The following is a 20,546-nucleotide window of genomic DNA, read 5'->3' on the forward strand; positions in this document are numbered from 1 at the left end:
GATATCACTTTCAATTTGAGGAATAAGTAAGGACTTTTGGAAGGAGGAATCATTTGAGTCAAGCCTCTAAATCAGGGGTTCTTCACCTTTCATTTGTGGCATTTAAAAAGTCTGAGAGAGCTAGTTCTCCATAATTTAATCATTTTGTTAATGAGGCTAGCATGTTTATTAATAAAAAGTTGTCATTTGGCCATCTCTCTTAGACCAAAGACCCCTTATGGCAATGGACTCATAGTTCATATGCCCTTGGAAGAGTGGGTGTTCCTGAGGGTGGCAATCAACTCTGATTGGTTAATAATTAATGAAAGAATGAATATTACAATGAGGGTCTTGGAGTACATTCACCCAAATCTTAGCCAAAGACTTATCAATTTCCATATCACCTGTCTGACAAAAGAGAGAATCAACATTTTCCCAGACCTGAGTAAATACAATGAGCAGGAATCTTCCCATTACCCTGAACTTAGAATTTCTTATACTGTCTGATTAAATCTTGGTCTGGGTAAATCTTTGAGAAAGATTTCCCACACTGGTTGAGTTTTGGATGAGGAAGTAGAAAAGGGGAAAAACCTTGGTCTCAATAGACTACTTTGTGATTAATATAGTGGAGAAACAATCATTTCTCTCACTTTGTGTCAAGAATCCCTTTGACAGTCTGATGAAGCCTATGGACTTTTCTCAGAATAATATTTTTAAACATATAAAATAAAATACAAAAGATTATAAAGGAAACCAAGTGTACTGAAATAAAAGTAACAAAATATGTTTTTCAAAAATCAAGGTTATGAACCTGAGGTGAAGAACCCTTGCCCTAAAGGAAAGAAAGGGACAGTAGCAGACAGAGGTGAGAGTAGCTTCATCTACTCAAGGCATAGGAGACTAGAAGACAGAATGAAAATATGGGATGGACAGTAGTCTGATTTGACCAATATATATGATACGAAAGTAGTATGATATGATACTGGAAAAGTGGGTTGGAGCCAGATTAGAAGACCTGAATGCCAAGCTTAAGAATTTATACTTTATTCAGGAGGCATTTTTAATTACCCCCAAGCTTCTCCCTGAACCAAAGGGTCATCTTTTTAATAATATTCTTCCATGATAAACAGAGGTACTAGATAGATGAAACAGCAATTAGATTTGTTCTATTTGACCCCACAGACCAAAACCATGAACACGAATGGAAGCTACAAAGAGAAAACATTAGCCTTGATGTCAGGAAAGATCTTCTGACTGGAGCTATCCATAAGGGGAATGGACTGCATTACAAGTAGTAAATTCATGCCCACTTAAGGTCTTCCAGCAAAGGATAGATGAACACTTGCAGGGTATTTGGGGGGATTATAAATTGGATGAGATGGCCATTGTGGTCCCTTCCAACTTTAAAATTCTATGATTCTTTTCCAGAGATATGGTAAAAATCATTAGCCTGACAACAAAGGTTTTCTCCCCAAAGCTTAGATTGGGCTTGCGAAAGATTTCTAATGTATGTGAGTGATATTACAATAAGAGTAAAAAACAGAGGTAGTAAAAGGTAAAGTCATGATTCGAACTTGGGAACTTTGATTCTGAATCCAGTGTTCTTTCCAGTGTACTACACTGCTTCCAAAGTGAAGTAGACAAGGCAGAAAAAGGACAATGGAAAACAATAAACCTGAGTTTTCTCTCTTTTTTGACTCCACATCCAGGTAAGTACTATAAATTTGTAAGGAGTAGGGGTGTGGGTAGGTGGCCATGGAAGCAGGAAGATTCTCAGTACTCTATGGGCTTGAATTAGAATTGTTTCAGTAGCCATTAATTTGTAAATAAAACATATATTTTATGCCTTGTGAGTCTGAGTGCTTATAAGGGGAGCTGGGAGCTACCCTTGGGGAAAAACTATCACATACTGATATTCTCGTGATTCTCCTACATGGGACAGCAAGCCAGACAAGTGAGAGTTTCCCATAGTGCACTTTAATTCTTAACTTCAGCAAGAAGCTATTGATGTAGTGTTATATGTCATGAGTTTTGTAAACCTTAAAATACTATAAAAATGAGTTATTATTTTTGAAATATCCTTTCAACATAATAGCAGTTTAACTGATAACACTGAAAATTATTTGTTTTGGGAAGAGTTCTGTTCCCTTGTCAATCTAAGAACATAAGAAATGTAAAATTGGGTTACCCTCATAGTTTGCCTGGGCCAGCAAGATTCTGTCTCTGAAACTCACATCAACGGACTTCTTATGGGCAACCATAATTATTGGCTTCTAAGACTTTAACTTCAGACTATCACCATCCTTATTTTTTTATGGTGAAGATTTTTTTTAAAGATGCTTCTGGGAGATCTAGTTTGAAATATCTAATAGAAAAATGACTGAGATCGTGCTATATGAGGATCTATCAAAGGAAATGGAAACATTTATATTCTCAGGTATTCTTCTACTTCAATTCCAAATTCAACACCCTTGGATATACCATTGTTCACAAACCATAGGAAAAGATAAACAGAATATTTACCTCTGTGCATCTCTAATGAAGAAAATACAAATAGAACAAATAGAAGAAAGGAAGAAAATCAATGATGAAAACAGTGTCAGAAGTGTCAAATCTCATACATACCAAGTTTACAACTCCTATCATCAAAAGAAATTCAACTATTTCCCATAAAACTATTGGGGAATTTTTAAACTCTATTCTCGTGTTTATTTTTTTTCCACTGGTGTCATGAAAGATTTCTCTTGATGCAATTCCATTCTACATCTTCTCTTCTTACATAGTGTCCTTAGCCATGCTTTCAAAATCATAAGTTCTCACTAGGGATTCATCAACATACTAGAGACTTTCATAGAATCTTTATGCTGGAAGGGACCTCAGAGACCATCTAGTTCAACTTATACATGAACTAGTATTCATTGATCCTCTTCAAGAACAAAGGATAAACAACAACCCTCTATGGCATACCTAACAAGTGGTCATCAACCTTTGCTTGGGGACCTCTGATAAGGGACCACCCATCACCACAAAGGAGATCATTATACCTCTAATTGAATAGATCTAATTGATAGGAAGTATTTTCTTACATTAAGCTTCTGTTTATCTCTTCAACTTCCCACTGGTCCTGGTACTCATCTTTGGGACCAAATAGAACAAGTCTCTTCTACATTAGTCTTTCAAATATTTAAAGGCAGCTATCAACTATCCCCTTTATATTTTCCATTTTCCAAGCTTAACAACTCCATTTCCTTTGTAAATACAACATGATCTCAAAGTCATTCTCCTATTAGACATTTCAAACTAAATGTCCCAGAAACATCTTAAACTACCTTAAACATGTAAAAAACTAAACTTATTTTCCCCCTTAAACTCTCTCTTCTTTCAAATTTTCCTATTTCTGTCAAAGATACCACTATCCTTCCAGTCTCCCAGGTTCCCAACCCCAGTATTATCATGGAAGCTTCACTCTTGCTCATCACACGTGGTTAATCAGTTGCCAAAGCTTAACATTTCAACCTTCTCAACATTTTGGCATCTCACCCCTTCTCTCTACTCACCTAGCAGCCACCGTAGTTCAAGCTTTCATCACCTCTTGCCTTGATTATGACAATAACCTCCTAATTGGTCTCCCTGCTTCTCTGTCACCACTCCATCCCATTCTACAGACTACTGCCAAAGGAATTATTCTCAAGCACACATTTGGGGCAGCTAGGTGGCACAATGGATAGAGCTCCAGCCTTGCAGTCAAGTACACATTTGCTCTTCTTCTATTCTACCAACTCTAGTAGCTTCCTCGTACCTCTAGAATAAAATATTAATTCCTCTATTTAGTCTTTCAACCCTACTCAACCTGGCCCCAGCCTATCTTTCTAACCTCATTGGGCAACACTACCTTTTCCATACTCTTGAGACTCAGCCTAAATGGCCTTCTCTCTGTTTCTCACACAGGACACCCTTCATGCTTGGAATATACTTTCTCCTTTCCCCCACTTCAGAGTCCCTTTCCTTTTTAGATGTTGCTCAGACATCATCTTCACCATGAAGTCTTTCCTGATATTCCCAATTGTTAGTGCCTTCCCTCCCAAAATATCTTGTAATTAATTACTTTGTATATATTTATATTTATTAAATTTTATTTGTGCTGTATATATGTACATATACTTACATATGTATTATATACTTGTCTCCCTAATTAGAATGTACCATTGTAAATATGGATTGTTTCATTCTTATACTTGTATCTTCAGCACCTAGTACAGTGCCTGGCACATAATAGGCACTAAATAAATACCTATTGATCCTTGATTGGTTGAACAACCTTGTAATCCTTCTCTGGACACACTCCAGCTTGCCATGTCCTTTCTAAAACATAGTACCCATAAGAGAATATAACACTTTAGATGTGCTCTAACCAGGACAGTGAACAAAGAGACTATCATTTACCTATTATTGATATGCGTCAATTTATCCTTCCTTAAACAATCTTTGACTGCCCGGCTCCTGGGCATTCTCCATACTGATGTCAGACTTAGTGCAGATATCTGATTGGCTTAGTCCTATTGCAAATCAGAACTCCTGAGCTCAAGTGATCCACCAGTCTCAGCCACCCTGAGAACAGGGCTTATAGGCATGTGCCACCACTCCCAGCAGTTTAATTGTTTTATCAATGATTTGGTTAAAGGCATAGCTGAGATGCTAGCCAAATTTGCAAACAATGTAAAACTATGAAGAACTGAGAACACATTGAATGACAGTCTGAATCTAAAAAGTTCCCTATGCACATGAATATTTATCTGAATCTAGTAAAATGTAATTTAATAGGCAAATAGAAAGTCTTGAATTTAAGATCCAAATAGCAACTTCCTAAGTGTAAGATAGGGAATATACCCCCCTTATTCCTCCATGTGAAAAAAAAAATCTTGAGAGGATTTAGTGAGTCAATAGTATGATACAGCAACCAAAAAAATGTTAATGTGTTCTTGTAGTCATGTCCAACTCTTTGTGACCCCATTTGGGGTTTTCTCAGTAAAGACACTGAAGTGGTTTGCCACTTCCTTATCCAGTTCATTTTACAGATGAGGAAACTGAGGCAAGCAGGGTTAAGTGATTTGCCCAGGGTCACATAGCTAGTAAATATCTGAGGCCAGATTTGCACACAGGTGCTCCTGGCTCCAGGACCAGAGCTCTATTCACTGTGCCACCCAGCTGCCCCAATATGCTTCTAGGCTGCATTAAGAAAGGCATAGAGTTTAAGTCTAGGCAGGTGACAAATCTGCTACAGTCAGACCTGATCAGAACACATCTGGCATACTACATTCAGTTCTGAAGAGACATTTTTAGAAGAACATTGATAAGCTGAAGAGCATTCAAAGCAGTACATTGTTGTTGTTGTATTTGTTGTTGTTGACCAGATGAGGAAGGACCTTAAGTCCCTGTCATATGAGAACTGATTGAAGAAACTATGGCTATTTGGACTACAGCAAAGAAAATTTTAGAGGGATACAATAGGCATCTTCAAGTATTTGAAGGGTTATCTTATAGAAGATCAATTAGACATGAGTATCTGTTTTCTTTTGTTGCTACTAGAGTACATAACTAGGAACAAAGTGTGGAAGTTCTGGGGGGTAGGGGGATAGAGTTAGGTTTGGTATAAGGAAATACTTCCTATCAGAGCAACATAAAAGTGGAATAGACAGTCTTAGGAGACAGTGGACTTCTGAGATGATCACCTCCTGATTATATTACAATGAAATTTCTTGTTTTGGCATGGGTTGGATAAGAAAGCTTCTAAGATTCTGTGATACAGCTCAGGACTGATGACCTCCCCCCCTTGTTCCATCTAATCTACAAAATTTACACTGAACTACCCCAGCTTTCAATGATGTCTCCCTCTTCTGAAGTCCATTTAATACATGTATGTACATAACACTTTGCCTATTGGTACCTTATAGTATTATTATTTTATATATCTATTCTGTTTCCCCAACTAATTAAGTTCTTTGAGAGTAAGGTTTATTATGTCTTTAATCCCTTATCTCCCTAGTGCTTACAGCAATTGCTGAACAAAAATAATAAGTATTAAATTTTGTTGATAATGATAATTTTGTTGATAATGATTTGTAATCATCATCTACTTATAAACAATTAATGTGTGTGTTCTTAAGTCCAATTTGCTCTCTTGAATGACTTAAATGTGCCTCCTATAATCTAGATTATACTAATTTTGCCACAGCCTAAACTGAACTAGCCAAATTCCAAACTAATGCTGCCTAAATAAATGAGGTTTATTGAATATATAACCAAACCATAGATTATCCCATCAATACTTTATCTGTAGCATAGTTTTAATCCCAGGATGATTTCCTTGCATATCCTATATGAGGCTGCTCCAAATAATGTTGCTTCACAATCTCAGTCAACAAGCATTTATTAAATACTTGCTGTGTACCAGGCATAGGGGATAGAAGGAACGGCAAAAACATGGAGCCTGTCTTCAAGAAGCTCAATGGAGCTTCCAATGGAGGAGACAAGAGGTTTGACCATATACAGTATAAATGGAAAATAATCTCAGAAGAAAGGTACCAGCAGTAGAAGGAACTAGGAAAAATCTCCAGAAAGAAAAGTAGGATTTGAACTGAGTCTTGAAGGAAGCCAGGGAAGCCAGGAGGTAAAGGTAAAAAGGGAGGTAGAAGTATAGAAGCATAGAAGGCAGTCAGTACTAGAAACATAATCAAATTATCTTTATCATTATTCCAGGAAAAGATTCCTGGAAAAGAGCCCCTATGGCTCTACTCATTAACCTAATAATTTACACCTCCCCAAAAAAAAATCATTCTTCCCTGCTTACCCTTCCCCAATTTGTGTTATCTCCTCCTTTTAGAATGAAAGCTCCTTGAGGGTAGGAACTGTCTTCTATTTTGTAGCCCCAGTGCTCAGCATATTACTTGACACAACGTTTCCTTTATTCTTTCATTCATTATTACCAAATCTCACTATAAAGTCCCAAAATCTCACTTCTTGGCCCATCCCTCCTTCACAACATTTACAACAGTTTTTCTTTAGAACTAACTGCCCCTGTAACATCATTTTGGCTAATATCAGGTCTTCATGGACCCAATTAAAGACATGAGATTGGGATATACTTATATAAAGGCTTAAAGACATGAGGTGAGATACAGATATATACATTTTGGTGCTGCTTCCTTCCATTTCAATCTGTTAATTTGTGCTCAGGGAATGCAAACTAATTAATTGTACTACCAGCCTAAACTACATAAAATGTGGAAAGCCACAGCTGCCAGAAAATTAATTATGCATTCCAAAGATAAATATAAATGAGTTTCCTGTTATCTGCTCTTTGGGATTATCTGTACAGTTGGCTATATCCCTAAACATGGATAACTGAGAGCTAACAGCATATGGCATTTTCCTTCATACCTAACAATGGTCATACTGACAGCATTGCTTTCAGGGTATAAAGGGGTCACTGCAAAGACCCATCAGTACTAAGCAACCTTATTTGTGTTCTGCCCATCTGCTCATGATTATGGCTCCAATCTCAAGGCTTGCCTGATGCTGTTTGTAGCTCTGCCTCTTCCCCTAGTTTTCAAAAGAAGCTCCCTTCCCTCCTTCTATATCCCATCCCCCATTCCAGGTTGCTGAGCCCCAGCCTTCTCTATCTGCAGCTGCTTTTACCCAACAGGTGACAACTACACAGCATTTCTTTGAAGTTATGCTTCATTAGACCCAGATAGCATTTCTTCCATCTGCCCGGTTTCAGCTTATTCTACAGAGGCCTCTTAGCTAGCTCCTCACTGTTAGGATCTTGCTCAGCCCAAGGGAGATTGAATCAACTATCACTTTAATACAGTCAGGAATATTGCTACTAATAATAAAAACAATAATGCCATATAGATGATGATTTATGCTATGATTGGCATTTTATATGCATTATTTCAGACAGCTGGCAGAATGAGAGCAGTGGATATCTGAACAAGGGAAGAAACATAGGTAAGAAATACTAAAATATTACAACTAATGTCTTAAGTTTATAAACTTAGCAGTTTACAAAAAGTGCCTCACAAACTGAGGCATTATGCCATGCCAAGAGAACCTGCCCCTCAGAGACAGGAAGACCTGGGTTGAAATACAGCTTCAGATCTGTTAGGAGCAATTTAATCTCTATGTGCCCCCAGCCTACATGCTAACACTATAAACTGCAGAACAATCGTGGGTCTACTGTAGAAGGTGTTCTCCACAATGAACATCTCAGGTTGCTCTGCTGCTGAGAAACATCTGTTAAGAGTGGGCAAGGGGGGGCAGCTAGGTGGCTCAGTGGATAGAGCACCAGCCCTGGATTCAGGAAGACCTGGGTTCAAATCTGGCCTCAGACACATAACACTTACTAGCTGTGTGACCCTGGGCAAGTCACTTAACCCCATTGCCTAGCCAAAAAAATTAAAAATTTTTAAAAAATGCTCCTAAGAGTGGGCAAGGCGGAGAGTTCAGTCACTGGGCCATTCGCTGGAGGGATGGATGCACTGATTGGCTGGACTACTCAGCACACATCCCGTGTGCAGCTGCAGTCTTCTCCACCTTCAGCTTCTAGATTGACTGGATGATAACAATGCTCTTTTCAGCAAGGACAATGACTCTTAGCCTAGGATTGGCAGAAGCCTTTCTTTGACTATTTCAGAACTTCTGTGGGGTCAGGAGTTGGGTTGGGGGTGGTGTTACCTCCGTGCAAGAGATGGAAAAGTGCTAGGCTCTCCGGTCCCATAATTCTTCCTGGTTCAGAGGTAGCTTCCCCTAGTTAGGTACTGTACCTTATGGTGTTTATCAGTTATACTTTCCAAATTCCAATTTAATCCAATGCAGATGAATGACTGGGAACAAAAGTATTCAAGAAATGTGTGCCCAGGGACAATTCACACGCAACTGAGGTATTCAAGTCTCAGACCCTCCATAATATGGCTTGCATTTGAAAGGTATATTTCAATGCCCATTTTTTTGCCCCCACCATCTATCAGCTTCACTAAGTCTCCACAGGTTATTGTGCTAGCAACAAATCTAAAGAAGTAGAGTGGGTTTTCCCATCCCTATTTTACACACTTTACTGGGGAACTGGGGAACTTGGTGTGGTTAAATGACTATAAATAAATCTTTGTTGTTGTTCAGTCACGTCCAACTCTTTGGTGACTCCATTTAGGGTTTTCTTGGCAAACCTATGGAGTGGTTTGCCATTTCCTTCTCCAGATCATTTTACAGATGAGGAAACTGAGGCACATGGAATAAGTGACCTGCCCAGAGTCACACTGTTAGTAACTGTCTGAGGTTGGATTTGAACTCATAAAGAGTTTTCCTGACTCCGGGTCTAGCATTCTATTTACTGTACCATCTAACTACCCCATAAATCTTAGAGCCAATCCAGTTCCTTGAGATTAAAGGAATTTGGATAGTTAAGTGGCAGCCCTACAACTTGAACCTTCTCCTAACTTATTTTTATTCTACAGTATCCTACAGAAATGGAAATTCAAGGATATTAAAGAATTCTTAAGCCATATACATGACACAAACAGGCTTTTTAAAAATATATGTGTTTTGGTAATAGTATTTTAATATAATTCATTTCCTTTGTAATTTTATTTTATGTATTTAATAACCTTCTGAAAAGGGACCATAAGTTTTATTTTTATTTTTAATTTATGGAATAAAACAAATATTTCTATAACATGGTATAATTTTTAAAAAGATGATTGCACATGAAACTACAAGTCCATTATGTACAACTTTCTATTCCTTTTAAATATATTATAAAATTATCATGTAAATTTGTCTTTTTCTTTCTCTTCTCCCCCTAACCCTAGAGGTGGCTACCATTAGACACAAATATGTGTATGTGTTTAGATACAGATATAGATAGATGTAAAAACATTCCATACATACTTCTATTTATCAGTTATTTCTCTGGATGCAGATAGCATCTTCCTTTGTAGTTAATCTGAGTATTCATAATAGTCAAAATTACTTATTCACTCAAAGTTGTTCTTAAAACAATATTGCTGTTACTGTATACAATGTTCTCCTGGTTCTGCTCATTTTGCTCTTCAGTATTTAATTTTTCTATGTTTTTCTAAAATCATTGACTTCATCGTTTCTTATAGCATAGTAGTATTCCATCACAACCATGTACCATAACTTGTTCAGCCATTCTCCAATTGATGAGCATCCCTGCAATTTCCAGTTCTTTGCCACCACAAAGAGAGCTGCTATAAACATTTTAGAACATGTAGGTTCATTTTCTTTTTCTCTAATTATCTTTGGAAAATAGACCTAGAAGCACTATTGCTGGGTCAAGGGGTAAATACAGGTTAATAACTCTTTGGGCATAATTGCAGATTGCTCTCCAAAATGGTTAATCAGTTCACAATTCCACCAACAATGAATTAGCATCCCAATTTTTCCACATCCCCTCCAACATTTGTTGCTTTCCCCTTTAATCATTTTAGCCAATCTGGTAGGTGTAAAATGATATCTCAAGGTTGTTCTAATTTGCATTTTTCTACTCAAAAATGATTTAGAGCATTTTTTCATATAATTATAAATTGTTTTGATTTCTTCATTGGAAAACTACCTATTCATATCCTTTGATTATTTATCAATTGAGGAATGACCCATATTCTTGTAGATTAAACAAAGTTCTTTACATATTTTGTACATGAGACCTTTATTTGAGAAACTGTCTATAAAAAATTTATCCAATTTTCTGTTTTCCTTCTGATATTAGCTATATTTGTCTTATATGTACAAAAACTTTTTAATTTAACGTAATAAAAATTATCCATTTTATACCTAATTTTGCTCTCTCCCTTTATTTATTCACAAATTGTTCACCTATCCATAAGTCTAATAACTAATATGTTCCATGTCATTCTAATTTTCTTGTAATATCCCTCTTTATACCTAAGTCATGTAATCATTTTGACCTTATCTTGGCAAATGGTGTAAATTATTGGTCTATACCCAATTTCTGCCATGCTACTTTTTTCCCAATAGTTTTTTTTTTACCAAATAATGAACTCTTATCCCAAAATATTAATTTAAGTCTTTACACTTTTCAAATACAAAGTTATTATATTTATTTGCTCCTGTAAATTGTATGTTTATTCTGTTCCATTGACCTATCTTTCTATTTCTTACCCAGTAGCAGGTAGTTTTGATAATTACTCCCTTATAATATAGTTTAAGATCTGTACTGTTCAACTTTCTTCCTTTACTTTTTTTCATTAGTTCCTTTGATATTCTTGACTTTTGTCCTTCCAAATGAATTTTATTATTATTTTTTTCTAATTTATTACATAATTTTTGGTAATTTAATTGGGATGGCATTAAATATATAAATTAGTTTAGGTTAAATTGACACTTTTATTATATTGGCCCTGTCTACCCATGAACAATTAATATTTCTCCAATTATTTAAATCTTATTTTATTTGCATAAGAAGTTTTTTTTTTTAATAATTTTGTTTATATAGTTCCTGGATTTGTTTTTGAAGGTGTACTCTCAGGTACTTTATACTATCTAGAGTTATTTTAAATGGGGTATCTCTTACTGTCTCTTCTTGCAGGGTATTCTTTGTGGCATAAAAGAATGCTGATGATTTACTTTGTATCCTGTTACTTTGTTAAAGTTATTAATCATTTCAAATAACTTTTTAGCTGAATCTTTGGGATTTTCCAAGTATACCATCATATGAGCTGCAAAAAAAGACAGTTTTATCATGTCATTCCCTAATCTGATTCCTTCAATTTCTTTTTATTCTCTTGCTAGGATAGCCAATAGAATATTGAATAATGTTGGTGGCAGCAGGCATCCTTATTTCACACTTGATCTAACTGGGAAGGCTTTTAACTTGTCGCCATTCATATAATGCTTGCTGATGGTTTTAGATAAATGCTTTGTTATTAATTTGAGGAAAAATCCATTTATACCAATACTTTCAAGTGTTTTTAATAGAAATGAGTGTAGTTAGTACTTTATTAAAAGCTTTTTCTGCATCTATTAATACAATCATCTTTTTTTACTTTATTATTAATATAATTAATTATGTTAACAATTTTCCTTATGTTAAACCATCCCTGCATTCCTGGCAAAATTCCATTTGATCATAATGTATAATATTTGTAATATATTGTTATAATCTTTTAGGTAGTATTTTATTTGGGATTTTTGCATCCATATTAATTAATGAAATTGGTCTATAATTATCTTTCTCTACTTTTACTCTTCCTGGCTTAGGTATCAGTATCATATTTATTTCATAAAAAGAGTTTGGTAGGATCCCTCCTTTGCCTATTATTTCATATAATTTATTTAATATTGGAATTAGTTGATCTTTATATGTTTCATAGATTTACTTGTAAATCCATCTGGTCCTGGTGCTTTTTTCTTAGGAAGCTCATTTATGTCTGCTCAATCTCTTTTTCTAAAATAGATCTATTTAGATATTCTATTTCTTCTTCTGCTAATCTAAGCAATTTACATTTTTGTAAATATTCTTCCATTTTACTTAAATTGTTAAATGTATTTACATATAATTCGGCAAAATAACTCCTTATAATTACTTTAATTTCATCTTCATTAGTGGTACATTCACCCTTTTTATTTTTGATACTACTGATAGTAAACACATTTTGATAAAAGGTACCATAGACAATGAAACAATATCAATACTCTATCTATATGCACCAAATACTATAGCATCCAAATTTTTAAAAGAAAAGTTAAATGAATTACAGGTGGAGACAGTAGTACTATAATAGTGGGGTCTTTAATCTTTCCCTCTCAGAATTAGATAAATCTAACCAAAAAATAAATAAGAAAGAAGTCAAGGAAGTGAATAGAATTTTATGTAAGGTAAATATGATAGATATCTGGAGAGAATTGAATGGAAATAGAAATGAATATGGCTTTTTCTCATCGGTGGTACCTTTACAAAGATTATGTATTAGTGTGTAAAAATTTTATAGTTAAAAGCAGAAATATTAAAAATATCTTTTTTAGATCATGATGCAATAAAAATTATATTTCATAAGAGACCAAGGAAACATACATTAAAAAACTAATTGGCAATTAAACACCCTAATCTTAAAGAATGGGTGGGTTAAAGAATAAATCATAGAAACAATCAATAATTTCATTAAAGATTGATAATAATGAGACAACATATCAAAACAGCAGTGATCACAGGAAAATTTGTGTCTCTAAATGCTTACATCAATAAGACATAAAGAGCAGACTAATGAGTTGGGTATGCAATTTAAAAAAAAAAAACTAGAAAAAGAACAAACTAAAAACCTTCATTAGTTTTATCAGACTGCCAAAGGAGTCCATGACACAAAAAGACACTAAGAATTCCCCATTTAAAGTATGACAGAATTTTGAGCTGAAAGAGACCTGAAAGATTTAGTCTAATCTTTTTATTTTATATAATGAAAATGAGGCCTAGGAACATTAAGTGACTTGACCAGGGACACATAGCTAATAAATAGCAAAGTTAAAATCTGAAGCCAGTTTCTCTGAAAAGTAATTTTTTTTCTTTTTAATACACAAAGACTCACAAAGAAACATGGTTGCAAACTCCAAAAGAAGTATATAGATGACTAAGTAACAAATGATAAGTGAGAAGAATTCAGAGATGCATATGAAAGTGTGTTTGAACTGACTTGGTAAAATTAACAGACCCAAAAGAACACTACACAGAATAACTACAACAATATAAATGAAGTCATTAAAAGGAAGCTGAACTCCCAGTCATTGAAAAAAACTCATAATTATCACAGAGAACAGATAATAAAAATGTACTCCCTTCCTCAGTATAAAGAGGTAGGTGGTTACTATGACAGAATGTTGGATGTGTGGCAAGAGCTGCCTATTGTAGTATAAGGGTGTCATTGTGTAGCTTGAAAGGAGGCAGAATAGACATCTTTAGCCTCTTCCCCCATCCTTCTCTGAAGGAGATCTTAGTTCCTGCCAGGATAAAAACAGTAGTTATGGCCAGAGGCTGCTACTCTGCTGTTGTCAGAGAGCTAGGGTACCAGGCTATCTATCTACTCCTTTAAATATTATTAGTCTAGGGGATATGGTTTTTCAGGTTGAGCTAACTTCCGATCACTATTTCATTAATTGAGGGAAAGAAGATTCCAAACTTTATATCCAAGACTTGATCCCTTTCCCAACAAATACCAATTGCATAATGAGGATAAAGAAGTCCATTTATCCAAGTTGAATACCAAAAACAAAAATCAGAGAAATTATTTGTAGGAGAATGTATACCAGACAGTACAGAATGAAGGATCTTTCCCAAGGTAATTCAGCTTAACCAAGAGGGAAAGAGTCCTAGATCTCAACCAAGGGGAAGTTCCTTAAGTCTCCAGTGTAACAAGCTGAAGATAGGGTGATGATGGAGACTGCCAGCTACTCTCCTGTAGGCTTTAGAGACTTCCTTCAGCTACCTGAAATGAGGTTGGTGTTGTCCATCTCCTCTCTGAAAGCTGGCTTCAGATGCAAAGTCTGAAGAGACTCAACAAGTTGAAGAAAATGGAATAGACTCCCAAAAAGAACTGAAGAGCTCTCCTGTCCACTCACATCAACTCCATCCCACTCCTCATGCCAGTGAAAGGCATTAATCTACACCACTGAGAAGACAGTCTCATAGTGGGTTTTGGGACTGGGATTATACATACATTATGTGCATTATCAGAAGTGATGTATTCTGTGTTTTGCTTAATTGTTTTTATTACAAGGGACAGTTAAGTGATGGGGAGGGGAAATTGAATGACAGTAGGAAGGGCATATTTCTAGAAATTATTCTGGTATTAAAACAAAAGGCATCAATAAAACTTTTTTAAAATATCTAATACCACATCTTCTCTAAATTAGAGTAAGGCTCTGGACTAGATGGAACTCTGACAATCAAAGCCAGAGTCAAATTACCAACCAAAGTTTCTTATGCACTTACCCCAGAAAGGACTTGATTTCTGCATTTGTTAATACAGACAATAAGTAGGGAAATCTTCATTCTTTAGGGTGCTTCATGTTCATCTCTGAATACAGATATTCCCATCATGCACTGGAGTCATAGGGCAAAGTTGACATCAGACATCAGGGCCCTTTATCTTGTAAGTAACAAAGCCAATGGCAAGACTCTTACCTTTCCAGTGGTTTAGCCCACTTCAGCTTCTGCTATCTAAAGATTAGCACTTCATTGTCCAATTTCTTCACAATAAATATGTATTGGGGAAGGAGGGACAAGGGTTTCCTACCTCATAATTTTGTCTTAGCTCATATATTTTGAAAGTCACGACTCAATTAAAATGCCCTCGTTAGATCCCATCCTTCCTTTGCTCATGTGTACAGATAATCCTATGAGGAAATAAATTGAACTTCCTTTGAGATACATGTTTAGAGAAGCAGAGTGTTAGACACGGAAAGATCAATACAGGATGTTGAGGTTACATTCCTGGCTGTAATACTTACTAGCTGTGTGAGCCTGAGCAAGGCATTGTATCTCTCCAAACCTCACTTTTTTTTTTTTTTGGCTAGGCAATGGGGTTAAGTGACTTGCTCAAGGTCACACAGCTAATGAGTGTTATGTGTCTGAGACTGGATTTGAACTCAGGTCCTCCTGACTCCAGGGCTGGTGCTCTATCCACTGTACCACCTAGCTGCCCCTAAACCTCACTTTCTTCATCTATAAAATGGACATAATAATTCTTATACTACTTATTTAATGAGATTGTTGTGAGAACAGTGCATTATACACTTTAGAGCACTATATAAAATGGTAAAATTCTAAAATTCCATTAATACCCTTTTGCAGCATATATTTTAGCTGATTTGTTTCAAGTCCTGAGTCACTTTTCAACAAGAAAGATAAGCTTAAACTCAACACAGAACCTTAAAACTGCAATCTAGAACTCTGTGTTATTAAATGTTATTCTAGAGCCATTACACTAATCATTGTTTTTCAGAATTTAATATTCATTATTCAGAAAATCAAGGATTTTCTCCACCTTCTCTTAGAGTTATATTGACAATAAAAAAAAGGGAGGGAAATCACCTACTCCTCCATTCCCTACCTTCTGCCAAAGAAAAGGGTCAAATGGGATTTTTTTAAAAAAAGGAAAAACTACATTTTCTAAATGAAGAGGAAGCCTAGAACAGATACTCAAATGAAATTCAAACTAAAATGATAGCTAATGAAAAGTACATTCATCATTAACTATTTTAATTTTAGTCCAAGTACTAGGGTTTAGATAATAAATGATTTGGGTAACATTGAAAATGCTAATTATAGACAAATATTTTTTTAAAGTTTTAATAAAAATTTATACAAAGGGCAGTGGGTGCAACACATGCTTTTGGTAGTGCCTGTTGCCTGGTTACCATCAGAAGGAGAAACTCAGCTACATAAGAATTGCTTACAAATTGTACTAAAAATAATGAACATTTCTTTTTTTCCCTGTCCTGCTGTTAAATACTGAATCACACAGCATAACAAATTAAAACTAGATTATATGCTTCAGCATAGCAGCCTTTAATATATAAATATAATTCTGTTAGGATTTTTCCCTGGGCCTCGTGGCCTTCTCAATATGTAATTGACAAATGTATCTTCATTTTCTGCATTAAGAAACGCCCAGCAGCATTCAGTCAGTGCTCCGTCCAGATCAGAGTTTTTGTCTCCAGTAGCAAAAGCCTGTCTATGGGAAGGAAGGGTTGGCCTCCAAATGCTCTGTCTTCAGGGGCACCGTGAGGCTTAAATGAGATCATGGATGTAAAGCACTTTGCAAACATTAAAGTGCTATGTGAAAGCCAGTCATCATCATCATCATCATCATCATCATCATCATGGTTGTTGTGGTGGTTGTTGTTGTTATTACTATTATAAGCCCTCAATCACCAGCGTCCAGTCTAGGGACGATTTCATTCCCTGAGCTTTCTACTGAAGTTTGGCTAAGTTCAAACAGTTTTTAGAGAGCAATAAAAGGATATGCTGGTAAATACTTAACAACCAGGTTCTCTGAGGCAAAAAAAAAAAGAAAAAGAAAGAAAGAAAAGAAGGAAGAAAGAAAGAAAGAAAGAAAGAAAGAAAGAAAGAAAGAAAAAGAAAGAAAAGGAAAGAAACATGAATACACACTTTTAAGTTCAATCTGCATTATAAAAACTTTCTTAAGTCTAGAATCAACAAAACAATAAATCAAGCCTTGATTTGTGGTTCTTGTAGGATTTCTGAGGTATAAATTCTCACACTGGAAATTTAACCAACAGTGCTGACAATGAATTACAGCTGGCTCTTACACACCCCTGTTTATCTCCAAAGGTGAGAGAATAAGAAACCCATTTCAGAGATCCTTGTCCTTTTGACCATATCTTGAACCTTTTGTTTTTGTTTCGGGTTTTTTTGCATTATACACCTTTTAGGAAGAATGGATCTTTGGGTTATAGATCTGGGTTTTGAATGGACCTTAGAGGTCATCTAGTTCAACCCCCTCAGTTTACAGATGAGGACACTAAGGTCCAAGAAGGTTTGCTGAAATTCACATGGGTAGCAAACTTCAGTGGCAGGATTTAAACCTAGAACTAGTGCTCTTTCTATTGTGTAACACTGTCTCCTATAATTAGAAACATTCCAAGGATCAATAAGCACTGACTTTCTACATGTGATTGTCCCCTAAGAGAGTCCTAGATCATAAAGTTATACATCTAGAGCCGGAAAGGCCTTCAGAAGCCATCTATTTGAATTCCTTCATTTTACAGATGAGGAAATTGAGGCTTATAGGGTTAAGTGACTTGGTCAAAGTTACATAGCTAGTAAGTATCAGAAGTAGGATTTGAATCTGGGTCTCCCTAACTCCAAATCTCATACTCTATTCACAACAGCCTGAGTTAATCACCTGCTCTATAAAGTCCTGGACAGCTAGATGGCACAGCGGATAGAGAGTCAGGAAGACTTTCTGAGTCTTCCTGAGTTCAATTCTGGCCTCAGACACTTAGTAGCTGTGTGACCCTGAACAAGTCACTTAATCCTGTTTGCCTCAGTTCATCTATAAAATGAGCTGAAGAAGGAAATGGCAAACCACCCTCATATCTTTGCCAAGAAAACCCCAAATGAGGTCAAGAAGAGTTGGACATGATTGGTACAATTCAACAACAAAAAATAAAGTCCTACTTCTTTTTATATATCATAAAACTATCTTTCAAAAACCAAATACCATTAGTATCACTAAATTTGGTAAATAATTTTCATTTGCCATTATCCATACTCAAGGAAGGCCTTCTTTGTAGACAGGAGGTTTCAGATTCTATACCTTTGTGAGTAAGTTATTATCCAAAGAATTATCCAAAATCAAGGTCAAGGGGATCTGAGTTCATTAATTAAAGGTCAGAGCTAGATGAGTCTAACCCTAAACAAGGTCTAGAGGGAAGAATAATCAAAACCAACCGAGGTCCTATATTAATATCAAGAGGGTATAAAGTAGATCTATCAAATCAGGGTGAATAAACAAGCAGCGTCCAGACAGAGAGGGAATTGAGGACTGAAGGCCTGTCCGCTGACCTAGTAACTTGATGGATTGTTGGAAGGGTTCTTAATGCAGCTTGGATCTCTTCTTCAGTCCTGGGTAGGAATTCTTCCTGCTTAAAAGCTGCCATAGAGAACTTTACTTAATACCTTTCACTTCTTCCTTAAGCAGTGAGATCAATTCACATTGAACAGATTTGTAGTTGTTAATAGTCTTCAACAGGAACACAAACATAGCAAAATTTGTGCATAATACCAGTTCCTTTGGTCAGCCTATATCCAGAAAACTTCTGATATGCTATGCCTGTTTACTAGTGTTGTTGGGCTCTAAATCACCTCTGCAGACTCAGAGAATGCCCCTATTTCTAAAGCTCTCTCTTCATCTTTTCCATTATTATCTCACTTTACCCCAAGCAAAGTGATCCAGATGAGTGAGCAAAACTTTGATGGCCTAGGCACTACATACATAGATATACTCTTGTTTAAGGAAATACTAATTAATTAATCAATAAGTCAATCAACAAATAAGCATTCATTAAACTACTCGCCAGTTACTGAGCTATGACTAAGGATATAAAGATGTAACCCAGGCTTCTCTGGGAATGTCCAGTTCTAACAGTGAGCCATCCTTAAGGGGCTGCTGAACATGCCCAATTTGCCAACATGTCTCACCAGTTTTAAAGATGCAGACAGTTTATTAAAGGAGGCTACCTTTATCCATATGGTAGAGGACGCAAAGTGCTACCTTTTAGGCAAACTGGGTAGGTTCAAAGGTACCTCAAGAGCATCTCCATGTTGAAAATGGGCATGCCCAGAGAAGCACTAGTTACAAAAACAAAGACTGAAATAACTGCTCAGAGATTTACATAGACTCCTTGAAAGCAGAAACATGTCACTTACCTTTCCTTGTATCCTCAGCACTTAGCACAGTGCCAGGCATAATGCATTAATAAGCATTCAATGACTGACCAGTAGATAGTCAAGACTAGACCACTCACTAAATATTCAAAAGCTATTCACCTTTTCTTGCCTGTATGCTTTTGTTTCTGGGCTCTGAATTTTTTAACTTAAAACAAAAATGTGGTTTAATTAGAAATGAGTTCTATTTTAATATAAATAATAATGAATATAATTAAAACTTATAGGAATAGTGATGCTTTTTTATTTTAAAAGGTATAGTTTTTCTTCAAAGGACCTAATACTGGAAAGAACTAATTTTGAATAAACTTTACTTGTTATTTTATTCTTTAAGAAGGATTGAAATACTCATTTTTACTTTATTAAAAAAAATCTGAATAAAAGTTGCTAGCCATCTTGCTCAAGGAATATCCCCTAAAGATTCTCAAGATTCAAAGGATCTTCTAATTTAGTTAGCAGTATTCCTTTTCCTAATACTTTACTCTGGGGAGAAATAAAATGAGGATAGACTTAAAAAAAAAAAAACACCTAGAACTATTCAGCCTGGAAATAGAAAGATTGAGGGAGAATATAATGGAAGTCTATAAAATCATGAGAAGGATGTGAACAGAGTCAGCCCCAGGCAAAATTGTGAAGTAGTTGACATTTATTTTGTCACCACTACAGCTTTCCTTTCCATGCTTTTTATCCACTCCTCTATCCCACTTCTCCCTGTCCGGTGCCTACTGCCCTCTTGTCATGGAAAAACACTATCCATTAACTAATTCACAAAAAAGTATTAGTGACACTTAAGAAGTCATCATCATAACCACCACCACCAGCAAAGTTTTTGCATTTTAAAAGATCGTTATCATCTTTTTTTTTTATCATAATCAGGAAAAGTGGACAACTAGGTCTAGTACCTCAAGTAGTAGAAGGCCAGAGGTAGTAATTACTTGCCATAGATTTAAGAAGGCATTATTATCAATTGTGGAATGGCTGAATAAGTTGTGGTGCATGGTTGTAATGGAATATCACTGTGCTATAAGAAATGATGAGCTCAATGATCTTAGAAAGGCATGGAGAG

The sequence above is a fragment of the Vombatus ursinus genome, unplaced genomic scaffold, assembly GCF_900497805.2.
Source record: "Vombatus ursinus unplaced genomic scaffold, bare-nosed wombat genome assembly UNPS02014779.1, whole genome shotgun sequence".
NCBI classification, from domain to species: Eukaryota; Metazoa; Chordata; class Mammalia; order Diprotodontia; family Vombatidae; genus Vombatus; species Vombatus ursinus.